Source organism: Anguilla rostrata, chromosome 4 (assembly GCF_018555375.3).
Source record: "Anguilla rostrata isolate EN2019 chromosome 4, ASM1855537v3, whole genome shotgun sequence".
In the NCBI taxonomy this organism is placed as follows: Eukaryota; Metazoa; Chordata; class Actinopteri; order Anguilliformes; family Anguillidae; genus Anguilla; species Anguilla rostrata.
In genome coordinates this window covers 35209593-35222500 of record NC_057936.1, presented here as the reverse complement: position 1 = coordinate 35222500, position 12908 = coordinate 35209593, and the positions used below count along the sequence as shown (strand labels likewise).

General features: G+C 45.0%; 1 protein-coding gene across 2 annotated transcripts in view; it reads left to right on the top strand.

The window, feature by feature from the left end:
* The window catches only part of svila (supervillin a), a 98736-nt gene that overhangs the window by 12262 nt on the left and 73566 nt on the right, over positions 1-12908 (top strand). Inside the window, exon 1 of one of the 2 annotated variants that reach the window (XM_064332390.1) lies at positions 8995-9232. The exons of the other annotated variant lie outside the window; for it this stretch is intronic. The gene's annotated coding sequence lies outside the window, so the exon portion shown is untranslated. Of the gene's footprint in view, positions 1-8994; positions 9233-12908 lie in introns of those variants that run through there. 2 annotated transcript variants of the gene reach the window in all.

The window sequence follows — 12908 nt, the reverse complement described above, 5'->3', positions numbered from 1 at the left end:
ATGCATTTTGGAGGGGAATTGAGAGTTATACAGTCGAACAAGGCCCTCTTGCAAATTTTGGGAAGCCCCTCTTTCTGAGCATGCTTATTAGTTCCATCCTCTTCTTACGGAGCGTTCTTGCTGGGCTGCCCATGTTTGGGCCGCTCCTGGTTCCTCGGGCCCTCTGCTCATCCCTCATTCTGTGTCCCTGTCCATTGTGTGAGTCTCTCACAAAAGCGAAGCGCTGGAGCAGGACCGCCCTCCTCTTTGTGCTGCTGAAGACGGACCTGTGTGGGTGCGCAGTGCCAGCGAACGCCTGATCTCTGGGGCCAGATTGTCAGGTGACAATCCCCCCCCCCCCCCATCTCTGTCTTTTCACAGAGCTAGAGAATGACCATCCTGTTTTAGTGATATAAAGCAAATTGATATTATGCGTTGATTTTTCTGTTTATTTATTGGGGGAAAAGGTTGAATGTAAAAGTCTTTCTAGACAATAACCACCACCATAAACTGTAGGTCAGGAACCACAAATGGCCATTAAACATGGGTGGTGCGTAAAACATGTCAGGTATGCACGTTAAATAGATATGTTAGAGTATTTGTTGAAAAAATAAATAGCACAGAATAGTGAGTGACCATGTCTTTTCAGAGTTCTGTCCTGTAGTAACCTACTGTTTAACCACAGTTTTAAACTTCATTTCTTAATCCTTGTAATTCTGAAATTCAACCCCCATTTAATCCCTGTTCAGACATTCAAATTCAGGCTGTCATAGTCAACAGTGGCCTTGTACCTCTGCACCTTCTTCGTCTACTTCACTGTCACTGATCCAACATGCAACTAATATGGTTCTCTATCAAATTAGATAAATATGTATTGGCACTATTGTTAATAGTTTGGGAAACCATTTAAAATGAAGAGGGGCTCAAACAAAATTAACTGTTTTGTGAAACAGAAGGTCACTGAAATGGTGAACTGTGATTCACAAAAACAATACGGGGAGAACAATGTTGTGTCATTCTGACATGGGTTTATGTGAAGGTTTGTGAGACTAGCATACATAACTCTATCTGCTATAATGTCAGTCAAAGTCCAGTCAAGGGATTCACATAGTTAAAATTTCGTTTTTTTGATGTCTCTTTAAAAATTAAGAATATTGTGACAACCTCTGTTTCCAATGTGCTTGTATCCTGGGGGTTCTGTTGTGCTTATGGTACATGCTACTGTAGAGGATGACTTATGTGAAGTGTTACTCATGTACACTGTGTACACCTCATGTCCGGTGGATAAGATACATACACATGCACGGCTACTGTCATGTAGTTTTCCATCCGCTGATGCTGGTGACAGATCAGCAGATGATATGGTTCTTCTCTGTCCTCCTCCCAGATGCCTTGTCCCCCCTGCTCCGAAATGACTGTACTCACCAGCACACACATGGGACATTGTGATAGGCCTAGTTTCATCTGTCATTGAGAGCTCTCAATCTTGGGTAAATCAGAGTGGTTTTTTCTGCTGTTTTACTTGATTACAGCTGGTCGTCACTGTATCTCCAGAAATGCGTATAATCCATTGTTTCCTGTGCAGATCCTTCTTTTATAAACTTAGTCCCCTTAATTTTGGTATTGACTTACAGTGCTTTTGGCAGAGTCACTCAAACAGGGAACATGAGCTCCTTTTTTTTCTTTAACTCTTTAACTTGGTCGAATGTGTTCTCATTTCCTCTTTCTTTCTCTTTGAGTCTCTGATCTTTTTCCTTCTTCCTGTGTTCATCCATTGATTATTCATAATTGAATAATGACTGAAGTTATTGCATTCCCTGTAATGCTATTACCAGAATAACAAGTATAACATCCTGAGTTCGAAAAGGCTCCAAGATAGAAGTGCTTAATATGAAACAAAATTGTTTCATGGTTGAACATCTTGCAGTGTTTTTTCTCATCTTTTTATGAGGCTTTGATGCAAATCTTTGCACCTTGCAAAATGTCGTCTTACTGTTGTTAATATCATGGAGGATTAAATGCCTGAAGCCCTACATGGAAGTACACAAATATAGAAATTCCCTTCCATGGTAATTCCCATGGTTGTATGGTGCTTCATAAGTAGCTCAAATAATTAGATGTTTAAAGCACTTTGACCGGGTTTGTGCGTGCACGTACATTTGTGCGTGGGGGAACAGACATGAATGGGCAGTGAAGTCGGTGGAAGCTGTTGATTCTCACATGAGTGTGTCCCCTTTACAGTGACTCCCGTGAGCCTGGGAGCCATTTTTTTTGCTAGCTCGCCAGTGTTGACATACAAATAAAGTTGTTTCAGAGTAGGTATATGGGGAATGTTTTTTGGGATGGAAGAGCTGCTGTTGATTTTGAGATGCAACAGAGCTAGCATGCAAACAGGCAACCTTTTATAAAGCCGTGAGTATTGACGAATGGCATGCCTCGATTGCTACTCTGCAGTGGAGAGACGTGTTTTATTTTTTGCCCCGGGCTGGACTTTTGACCTGACGGTGTCTGCTGTACGCCAGCTGATTGCCACCATTGAAAACCCGCGTTTTCAGTGCGTTTCACTGCACGTTAAAACTCTTTAATGCCGTCTTGGTCAAAGGCCGCACTGTCGTCCACATGCACCCATCCATAAACATTGTAAGGGTTTGTGAATCTCACAATGTGCTGTAACGGGGTGTTAAGGCACAGCCTGCGTAAAACACCCCCTTGTGGGGGAACCTCTGGCAGCGTGCTCAAGGAGATTATGATTTATAAAGCCTCCCTGGACTTTAGACCCCGCGAGTGCTGTTCGGTCTTTTGTGTCTTGTGAAAGAAAGGAGGAGTCTCGTCCGGCGGGCCCCTGATAAATATCGCCTACTCCGGGGGTAAAGGGTGAAGTGGGTGGAGGCTGACGTGGTTGAGCGCACTTGCGCTGCAATGCCGGCTCTGTCAGGTGTGGGGTTAGGGGTGGTGCTGGTCTGTTGCTGGCCAGAACGGAGGTTTATGGTTCATGTAATAGAGCTTTGGATGAGATGGGTGGATAAGAATGATGATACCTGTTCACACCTGTTAAAACCCCCTTTTTCGAACTTCAGCGGAATTCCCTGCTGCAGGTAATCCGCGATCAATGTCGAGGAGACCAGGTCACAGCATGGCCCAGTGGAGGTTCTCAGTACTGCCCCCTGTAGGTGTCGCTACAGATAACAGTAGCCGCTCCACACACTGTGTTACATCTGTTCTGAACATCAGCATCGCTGCTTAGTTCTAATTTTATCGTTTCATATTCAAACAAAAATGATACTCAGTCATTACCTTAAGCAGAGTGCTGCAGTTAATGTGGTCGTGCTTGTCTGTTCTCTGTTTTTTGTGTTAATGGGGGTTCGTTCATCATAGGTGGGATGGTCCCAGAGCTCCTCTATACTTCTTGCCCTTTTCTGTTTCCTGTGAACCAATTTTGTCTTTTTTCATGTGTTGGTTAATGGCTTTCTCTCATCCTATCTCAATCATTTCGGGCTTTTAGTGTTGTTGAGCGTAATTGTTCTTTGCCAGCGAAACGCCACATTGCCACTGCATTTTGCCGTTGTTGTCGATGAGAGTCTCCCAGCAGGTTTGAATGCAATGGCTGGGTCAAAAAGACGATCCCAACTGCAATTATATAATGCTCCCAGGAGCCTTGGAACGGTCTGAGTGCATTTAGTCTGATTTGGTGGTTGTGAATGGAGGAGGAAGAATGCAGAGCTGTTTGAAGGAGTTGGGTCACAACTGAGGATAATTCTGCTGTGAAACCTGTGAAGAAAGTGTGTGTGTGTGTGTGTGTGTGTGTGTGTGTGTGTGTGTGTGTGTGTATGCATGCATGTGATAGTATACATGTAGTATGTTATAATATAGTAGTGTAAACATTTTTGGGAATTTCTACAGGAATTAGTATTGACACCTATTTTTTGTATTTTTTTAAAAATTGTGTTTAGGGCAAAACAAAAACGTACAATACTCTGGTTCTATCTTGGACCAGATCCTTATGTCCGCCATTGATTGTTTGCCAGTGATTTGCTTGTTTTTCCAAAACAGACTCATTTAAGTGGTTTCTAGGTGTAGACCAGAGAGAGGAAGTGGCCCTGTCTGCCTTGGCCCAGCATCTGGGGCACGTAGCCAGCTGTCTCACGATAGGCCGAGCAGTGGATGGCCTTCTGTATACAATTCGGTAAGTGCTGAAAGTCCTAGTAAATGTTAAAAAATGATGATTAGCCAGCACACCAATAGTTTCAAATGGATACTTTGTTTATTCCAAATGTTTGCCGTAGTCCATGGACGCGTTTCAGCCATCTTTCCTTCAGCAGCACAAGTCTGGTCTCTGATATGACAGTAGGGGGCCAGCTGGACCGGTCATATTAGGTGAACTGGAGAAAGAGTGCAGGAAAGTACCTTCTTTAGTCATCGGATGGGACGGCCCTGATAAGCTGAGATGAAATATGGCACCTTTACTGCTTTGAAGCCCTTATCTCAGTCTCCAATCTTTCCCTATAGGAACACTAAAAGAAATCTGTTGTCTCATAAATTAATATCCATGACATTGTCATGTCATGATGTTTTATTGAGTGAATCTGGTGTGGTTGAGATTAGAGAAAGCACTGCTGCAGATGTGTACTTGACATCCCAGTACTCTAGATAAGCAGAGATTGGATGATTTGTTGGTCTTCTGTAGCCACTGAGGGCCCTGTGTTCCAGCATCTGGGTACATTTTAATTTAATTGGCTTTTGTTATTGAGGAAGAAGGCACACATGGCAGGTGGATGACATCATGCTAAAAGCTTCTCTGCTGTTCTGAAAGTGCGGAGCTTTTCCATTGGCAGCAATCAATGGCTTCTATGATTGATGCTCTTGACTTAACAAAAGAGTTTTAGTCTGTTTAATGGGCTTCTTTTTTGGGAGGTGGGTGAAGTTAGGGAACCCTAAAGTGTTCCCTTGGTACACGGTCCAGACAGGGTTCGTGACCAGCTTCGGCAAGCATGAGCCAGAACGTGAACTGCAGTTGATGATGCTCTACGGTGTACTGTACTCGCGTTCCTGTGGTCAGAGAACAGGAGAGCTGTGGTCATCGCTCCAACCGATCCGGGTTTGGAACAGGAACACAAATGGTTGTCTTCAGTGTAAGTGTGCATTGATTTTTTTTTTTGTTCCCATTCTTGTTTAGTTTACCTGTTCTGTACCTGAAACTAAACCTGTGTGCTGCACAGTGAGCAACAGTAAGATGGGAAATCTGGGGGGCTTGTAAGTAGCTATTAGTTTTAAATTACATGAAATAACTTACTGTGAAATGCATATAAATATTAAAGTTGTACTAGTAATGTACCATTTTTACTTTTTCCTCTCACAATGTGCAGGAAGTAGGAGGTGTGTTAAACTCGTTGTTTTTTTTTGTTCCCCCTCGTATCCAAGTTGAAATCTTTCAGTCGCTCCGACAGCTTTGTGAGGGGAGCCGCGCTCAGCCGTAAACAGTCGATGACATCACACTTTTAAAGCGGAATCGCGTTCGCTGCGTGTCCTCTCCGTCTCCGTGCGGTGCCTGTGTCAGATCCCAGGCTGAATAATTAGGGTGGAAGTGTGTCCTTCCCTTGGCCTTCGGACGCCTGCCACTGAAGTAGCACAAACAAAGCCCCCTCGCTGAGTCACCACAAGGCCTGTTGGGAAGGTTCCCACACCGCTGCTCCCTCTCAACAGCCACTCGGGACTAAACACTCTCACATTAAAGGAACAAACAAATGTTAACCAGTTTGTTTTTTGTTTTGTTTTTAAAGGGGCCAACTATTTGCTCAGTTTCGTGAGTTCTATGTATTTACCTGTGTGACATTGGTCAACGAAGTGGCATGAAGTGGATTTTGCAGTTCACCGGTGGGGGGAAGGCGGTTTAGTAGCATGTAGTGTCCATGTCTGCACTAGAGGGCGCTGTGTGTTGACAAAATCATCTGTGGCAGTGCAGGCAGTGGCTGTGGATCCCTGCAGGTCTGGCCCAGGCTGTTGGCTCTGTGTCCTTCAGATCTACCGGATCTCTCGCGGCTCCTCCCCTTTCCCCTCACATCAGCTGACTGACGAGCGGACTTCCCCTGACCCGCAGCAGTCCACATGTTATTGGCGGGGAGCGGTGCTTTTGTCCTCGATCCATGAGCCAACAAAGAGCTTCCCTCCTGATATTGGGGTGTTTTTTGGAGGCTGCCTTCTGGCACTCACACAAGTATAACTGGAGTAATACTCAGCCTCTCTGCCTTCTACTGAGCCATTTTCTTTTGCTTTTTTCATTTGCTATGATGTTGCCAGGTCATTTTAACAGGGCTATTTTCTGTATTCTTGCAGAGCTGACTGAGGAGTCTTATTTGGTTCTGGATGCCTTTGGTTTTGTCTGTGATCATTACAGTTTGGTCAAGGCATTTGCCTTTAGCTTGTTTTGCCAAATTGTTCTATAGAATTTTTGTGAACTTTGTTGTGATGCGCTACACCAGCGTCCACACCACCCGCATCCTCAGACATGGTTTCTTTTATGATAACACAATAGCACGTGTTTTCCCAAGTGGTTCCTGTAATAGCTGTAGGTATAGGCTGGAGTAATGCATTCTGGGGGATAGAAACGGGTACGAACAAGCGGAAACAACAGCAGCGCCTTCCGGCTTACCCCCGTCACTCAGCTCCGGAAGCAATGGGGGAAGCTGGGATGGCGTTTATAGCGTCTCACTCCTGCGTTCCGGACATCCTGGAAATGTCCATCTGTGTTTCGGGGTTTAAGGCTTATTCAGCCGCTTGGAAGTGGGAGTGTGACCGCAGTTGCTTCCGTATGAGAACATTTTTTTTTTTCATGTTGCGATACTGCAAAGCTAGAACATGACGAGACGCGCTGCTCTAATCAAAGCATACTTTCAAATCGATTCATCTTGAGGCTCAAAAATAAATCTGACTCGGTCTCTCGCTAGCATGGATCCCCTACTGGCCATGTGCTCTGCCCAGGTAACCTGAGCTCACTGGTGGCCTCCATCCAGAAACGGCCATTACCTCACCCCAAACACAGGTGCTAAATTTACCCCTGGCATCACTCCTATCCACTCCGGCTGCCAGCTGAATTTGGGGGCTGGGGGTGCGGAACTTTTTCAAGAATCCTACGTGTTTGGCGGCACACTTGACCTTTCTAGAGTCGATCTCATGGTCCGGTCGAATGGCAAATACCACGTGGTTGAGAGAGAGGAATCGGAAAAGGCTGAAAATCGATACAGCAGGAAGTGCATCTGGTTGTAGATACTGCTGTTTGGATAACTCTTGTTATCCCGTTTTTTAAACAGCTGCAGGGTAACTCCCATAGTGCCTTTCCCCTCACTGTCTGGTATTGAGTTACTGCTGGTGGAGGTCACTGCGAGTGGTCGTTGCGTGTTGGGTGTGCAGGAATAGTATCCACCCGTGCTCCCTTGTGGAATTGTGTGCTAAACCAGTCCCGGCGATGAGCCTGAGCTCGTGGCCATTGTGGTTATTGGAGATCAGGAGTGAACGCCAGGGAGGAGGAGAACCACGAAGGCCCCTTTCTGAATGAACACTGATACAGCCCCTCCCCCAGACTCCTTATTGCCAATGCCATTGGCTTGGAATGTAGAAGCAGGACTTCCTGGTTCTCTCTTCCTGGGTCTGATTAGCTCACTTACAGCGAGTCCCATGACCCACTGCAGTAGATTTGATTATCAATGGGGCAGTCCTCTGGTACTGAAGGACTTTACTGGCAGCATGCAGCAGTGCGCTTTACTGGGGTTGTGCCATGTCTCCAGGCTGGTTGGGCCATGGGCTCCTCTTATCTGGAAGAGACTTATTATACTCCTGCTTCCATTGGCTGTTTCCTACAAGTGGCTGTGCTACTCACTTTCCCAGTCTGCCACTGCCACCTATGAGTGATGAATTTCCTTAGCTAGAGATTGGCGGTAACATTTTGCCACAAGAGGGCGAAAAGTAGTTGGCCCATTTAACAGTTTTTTCCTTATGCTTGTAGCTTCATAACGCTCTCAGCAGTTGGATGTTTGCCTTATGCTGACTGGTCTTGTGCTGTTCATGCATTGCACAATGTGAATGTAATTTTTGAAAGTGATTCTTAATCTGTGTAGATCAGATTTTTACGTGGAAATCCGTTCTCTCAGGTTTGTCCCTGCTGGTGATGCTAATGAAGCGAATAGAATGAATTAAAATATAGAATGAATGAAATTCAATATGTACATAAATACAAATTTACAGGCTACAGGTTTCATTGACTATTTGATAAATTTTAATACAGATTTGTCATAATGGTAAGTTTTTAATGGAAATAACTATAGGCAATGTTTGGGAGGCAAACATGTGAGCAAACTTTCTGTCAGTTTGTCCTCAGTGATCTGAATTATTGCAATTTAGTTGTTTAAAAAAAATAAAGGAGATGATGATCCCATTTGATTGTGGAGGGTCCATGGCACTCTAGGAAAACATATGGGGGGGAGGAGAGACGGTTGTCCTGACAGCTGATTTGATCCCTTTGAGTTTTGGAGGCTATTTCTGGCCGATTCAGCGCTATCAAAGCTCCGCTGCGGCGGCCATAAATGGCAGCTCTTGCGCGTGGCGATCAGGCTGCATATGGCCTGCTCCGCTCACTGGCCGGCCCGAGCCACTTGGGCCACGTCGAAGGACGGGAATTTAGAGCCGCATCCAACGTTCGGCACCAGAGAGCTTTCCAGGGAACAGAGTGTTCACAGGGTTTTTTTTTGTATTTTTTTTTTTTTTTGACTAATTCAAAAAACATTTGGAATATTTTTTCCTGGAGCCCTCTCCCCATCTCCCATTAACTCATTTTCTCCCATTTCTCTCTCACTCCCTCTCTTTCATTCCCTCTTGTGTGGGTACTCTCTACTCTCTTTTTTTCCCTCTCCCTCTCTCCCCACCCTCTGAACCCCCCCCCCCGTCCTGTTGTGATTTATTTGGTCCTGCAGTGCGGGAGCGGAAAGCACCGTTCTAAATTTGTATGGTCCTGAATCACACCAGCTGCAGATGTAGCTGCCACACATTGCTCCTGAGTGAGCGCGCTCGCGGGCTGGCCGTCAGACTGCTGTCAGTCCTGTCCTTTCAGCCTCCCGAGTCAGAGAGAGGGCCCGAGCAGCGCCGTCTGTTCCCTTTATCCCCTTTAAACTCGCTCTTTTCTCTCGGCCCCCAACGTGACGGACCCCGTACCGCTTTCTGAGCTCTGCCACTCTCATGTAGCCACCGGAGAGGGACTCAAAGCAAAGTAAGTACCTCCTGCTTTTGTCCTTTGCCTGAGTTTTTGTTACTTAATTGAGGAACAGGGAAGTGCTCCAGGACAACTTAACTTTTTTCTTTTCTTTTTTTTTTGGCTGCCATTTTACTCCTGGTTTAAAGTGTTAATGAAGTTTTTGGGGGGAGAGGAATGTCTGCTGCACTGCGATTTTTAAGAAATAAATATCAACATGGTCAGCATGAGCCGTATGCTGTGGTCTCAAAGCATTCAGTTGTAAACTGTATAACACACGCAAGTGTTTGTGCAGTCTCTGTGGCATTCTACGTACTGTGTGGGAAAACTTGAAGTTGTTTTTGTCTTGAGGCTGGGGATCGGTGTACAGTCGAATTTGAAGGATGTCTATAATCGGACTGATGGAAAGTTCCGCGTTGCTGCCCTCCTTTCATATCAGAGCTATCTAAACGGCAGTGTGACAGTGTTCGTTACCGAGATCACTGCCCATCACTCACTCCAGCCAGTCAGTTTATTGGATTTGTATTCCACAGTCTCAATCTGACCAGGCAACCTTCCATTCTGAATATGATTTAAACCACTGTGATACACTTTGTATTAATGATGCTCAAAAAATAAATATTATTATTATAATTATTATTATTTGCCCTTTGATTTAGTGAGCATATTTCTTGTGTTGCCAGGTGAATTGAGGATGCACGCTAATGAGTAGTTTGAGGGGAACTACGGCCATGTGAGTTCATTTGTTATTGCTTTGGTTTAAGGCCTTGGGTGTTATACGAAAGGGTTTTTCTGACAGAAGGCTCATTTCATTGTTACAATAGTTATGGATTTGCTTTTTGACTGTTACATTAGAGGAGCTTAATGTATTGTGGGACACAAATGTCAAGAATGAGTGCTGCGAGTTTGCTTGGATTTAGTGCAGTCTTCATTCTTTTTGTTCGGTTAGGACTGCAGCCTGGCATTGCAGCTGCTCACTCTGCTGCACCTGCCCCCTCTGTCAAAAAGACAGGCAGAAATAGACCCCAACCGCTTAGCCACTGAACCCACGCACACGAACACACACACACACTTGTACACGCACGCACACATCACGTTTACATTACATTTATTTGGCAGATGCTTTTATCCAAAGCAACGTACCATGAGTGCATACCGAAGGTCATTGGAACGACTACAAAACACAGGCACGATAAGATAATACTCATTATGTAACAGTTATTCTTAGCCATGTACACATTAAGTCCAGTTCACACAGTAAACGTTACTCTGACCTAACCTATGTTAAGTCAAACTAGGAGGCATTACAAGCTACAACATCAAGATATTGATACAGAGTTCAATTAGTGCTGGATGAAGGTACATGTAACATGAAAGTAGCACAGGAGGTATATGTATAACATGGAAGTGCTATAGAAACAAAATAGAGGGATTTAAGTGATAAAAATCCCAGATTGGGAGTGCCCTGAACAGTGGTGATAGTTAGTCCCGGCACAGTTTGAAGAGATGAGTCTTCAGACCACAGCGGAAGATGGGCAATGACTGAGTGACGTGCGCGCACACACACACACACACACACACACACACACGTACTTTCATACGCACACAGAGGCACGCAGGCAATCGTGTACACATAGACATCCGCATTCTCATTCACACAAAGAAATATCTACAAAACAACTTCTGCCCATTGCTCTTGGAGGTCTTTATTGGCATGATTTCCCTTGGTTGACTTTCGTAATCCACTGATGTGTCCATCAGGTATCATACCGGTAATGGAGCCATAGATTAGAATGAGCTAAGCAGCTCCTGTCTTTCCTGAGTCATAGGTTGCATTCTTGTTGACCAGAGATGTGTTTAGGTTTTCTGTGGAAAACTGAAACATCGTTCTGTGCTATCTTCCCAGCTTTGAGGAAATTGCAGGGAACCCTTCAGTATGCGGGTGTAGCCATGCCTCCCAGCCATTACACACACGTGTGCTTTGTTTAATTGGCTCTGTGGGTAACAGTTTATTTTTATCTTACCACTATAAATACTCCTCAGCTAAGCATAACTTAATTGGCTGAAGTTGATCTCGTTTCCGGCTTGGAGGAGCGGTGGTTGAGGAAACAGGATCCCCGGTGGTTTCCCAGTGTAATTCGTTTTTGGTGTGCATGTAGCGCTGCTTACGTGACCAGCGCTGAGTGCCCGTGTGTGCGTGTAAAGCCCCCCGGGGGGGTAGTGGGGGGGACAGAAAAGTGCGTCCGAGCTGAGTCACCTAGCTATCGCCAGAAGGTTGCCTCAGCCCCAGGGTCAGCTGCTGGCTCACCAATGGCTTACGTTCCTCTCACACCAACTGTTGTTTTCTGCTTGGTTTACAGAACAGAACGATCAAATTCCATTCTAGTGAAAGCCGCCTTCCACACCTCTATCTGCACCCTTGTGGCCATGTGACCCTATATTCTGCTGCACGATTGGTCAGCTTTGATTTCGGTCCCATGTGTTAAGGGTCCCTTTGGCAGCTCGCCAGACCATCTTTCCAGGCCCACCCTGTAGGTGCACAGCCCTTGGAAATTCTGGTGTGGGTGACGCAGGTCAGTTTTTGGTCTGTTGCGTGGGTCTTCAGCTGTGTGCCATTGAGACATCAGCTGTTCAGGGTCAAGTTCACAGTTGCTTGTCTTACAGAGTTGTTCCCTTAACGATCCTCGCCTTTCATAGCTGAGGCTTAGGGCGGCATCAGTTTATTAAAGTGGATCTCTGTAATGCAGTGGACTCTTGGCAGATAGAAGGGGTTTGCGTAGGTCAGCTCAGGTCAGGGTGCTTGTGTTTGTATACGTGTCTGTATTTGAGAGACAAAACAAGACAGAGAGCGGTAATACCAGGGTGCTCAAATGACTGTGCTCCATAGTGCTGACCTGGGATAGGACAGATGACAGCTCATTAACTCTTTTGATATGTGCAGTACTTGTCCAATATATTCTTTAACCCCATTAAAAATAGGCCACATTAATCTTGTTCTGCTGGGGAAAACTGCACATGAAATGTTTTTGGTTCAAAGTACAGATGCTCAATTTGAAACTGGGTTATCAGGTGATATTTAGTCCAAAGGAAATAATATATATTTCTTTCAAACAAAAACACAGGCCACTGAATATGGCAAAAGGCAAAACCGGAGGTAGACCTGATTTTCCTTTTCTTGTCAGGATGATATTCAGGGTAAGCTTTTAGCTTTAAGTGCATAAAACGATTGATGAGGATATTGGGGAGATCATACCATTCCACAGCAAGCCCTTAGGCAACTTTACTAGATGAAAACTAGGTTAGAGTTGCAGTATATGCTGTCCTCTGCAGTGGAAGTGTAATAGGCTGTACGGCTGACTGAGGTGGTGATTCGTAGAGCTTCCTTTCCATGTGATCATGTGATGTGTTTTTGTCAATCTCATTGGGCTGCGAGGCCTTGCTGCTGTTTGCCAATCTTATGGTTTCCCAGTAGATAATAGTAGTGACTTTTTTTTTTCTCCACAAGCATTTCACACGGCCTCTGAAGTGTGGTTGTTTACTACCACGTCAGGTATAATTAAAGAGAAAAAGATGAAAGGAAAGACAATACACAACACAGCGGCTTTGACCGTTATTGCATTCAATAATTACCATTGTGATGTGTCACCCATCCCGACGACATGAGCATAAATTTCTGGTCACCATCTATGGCCAG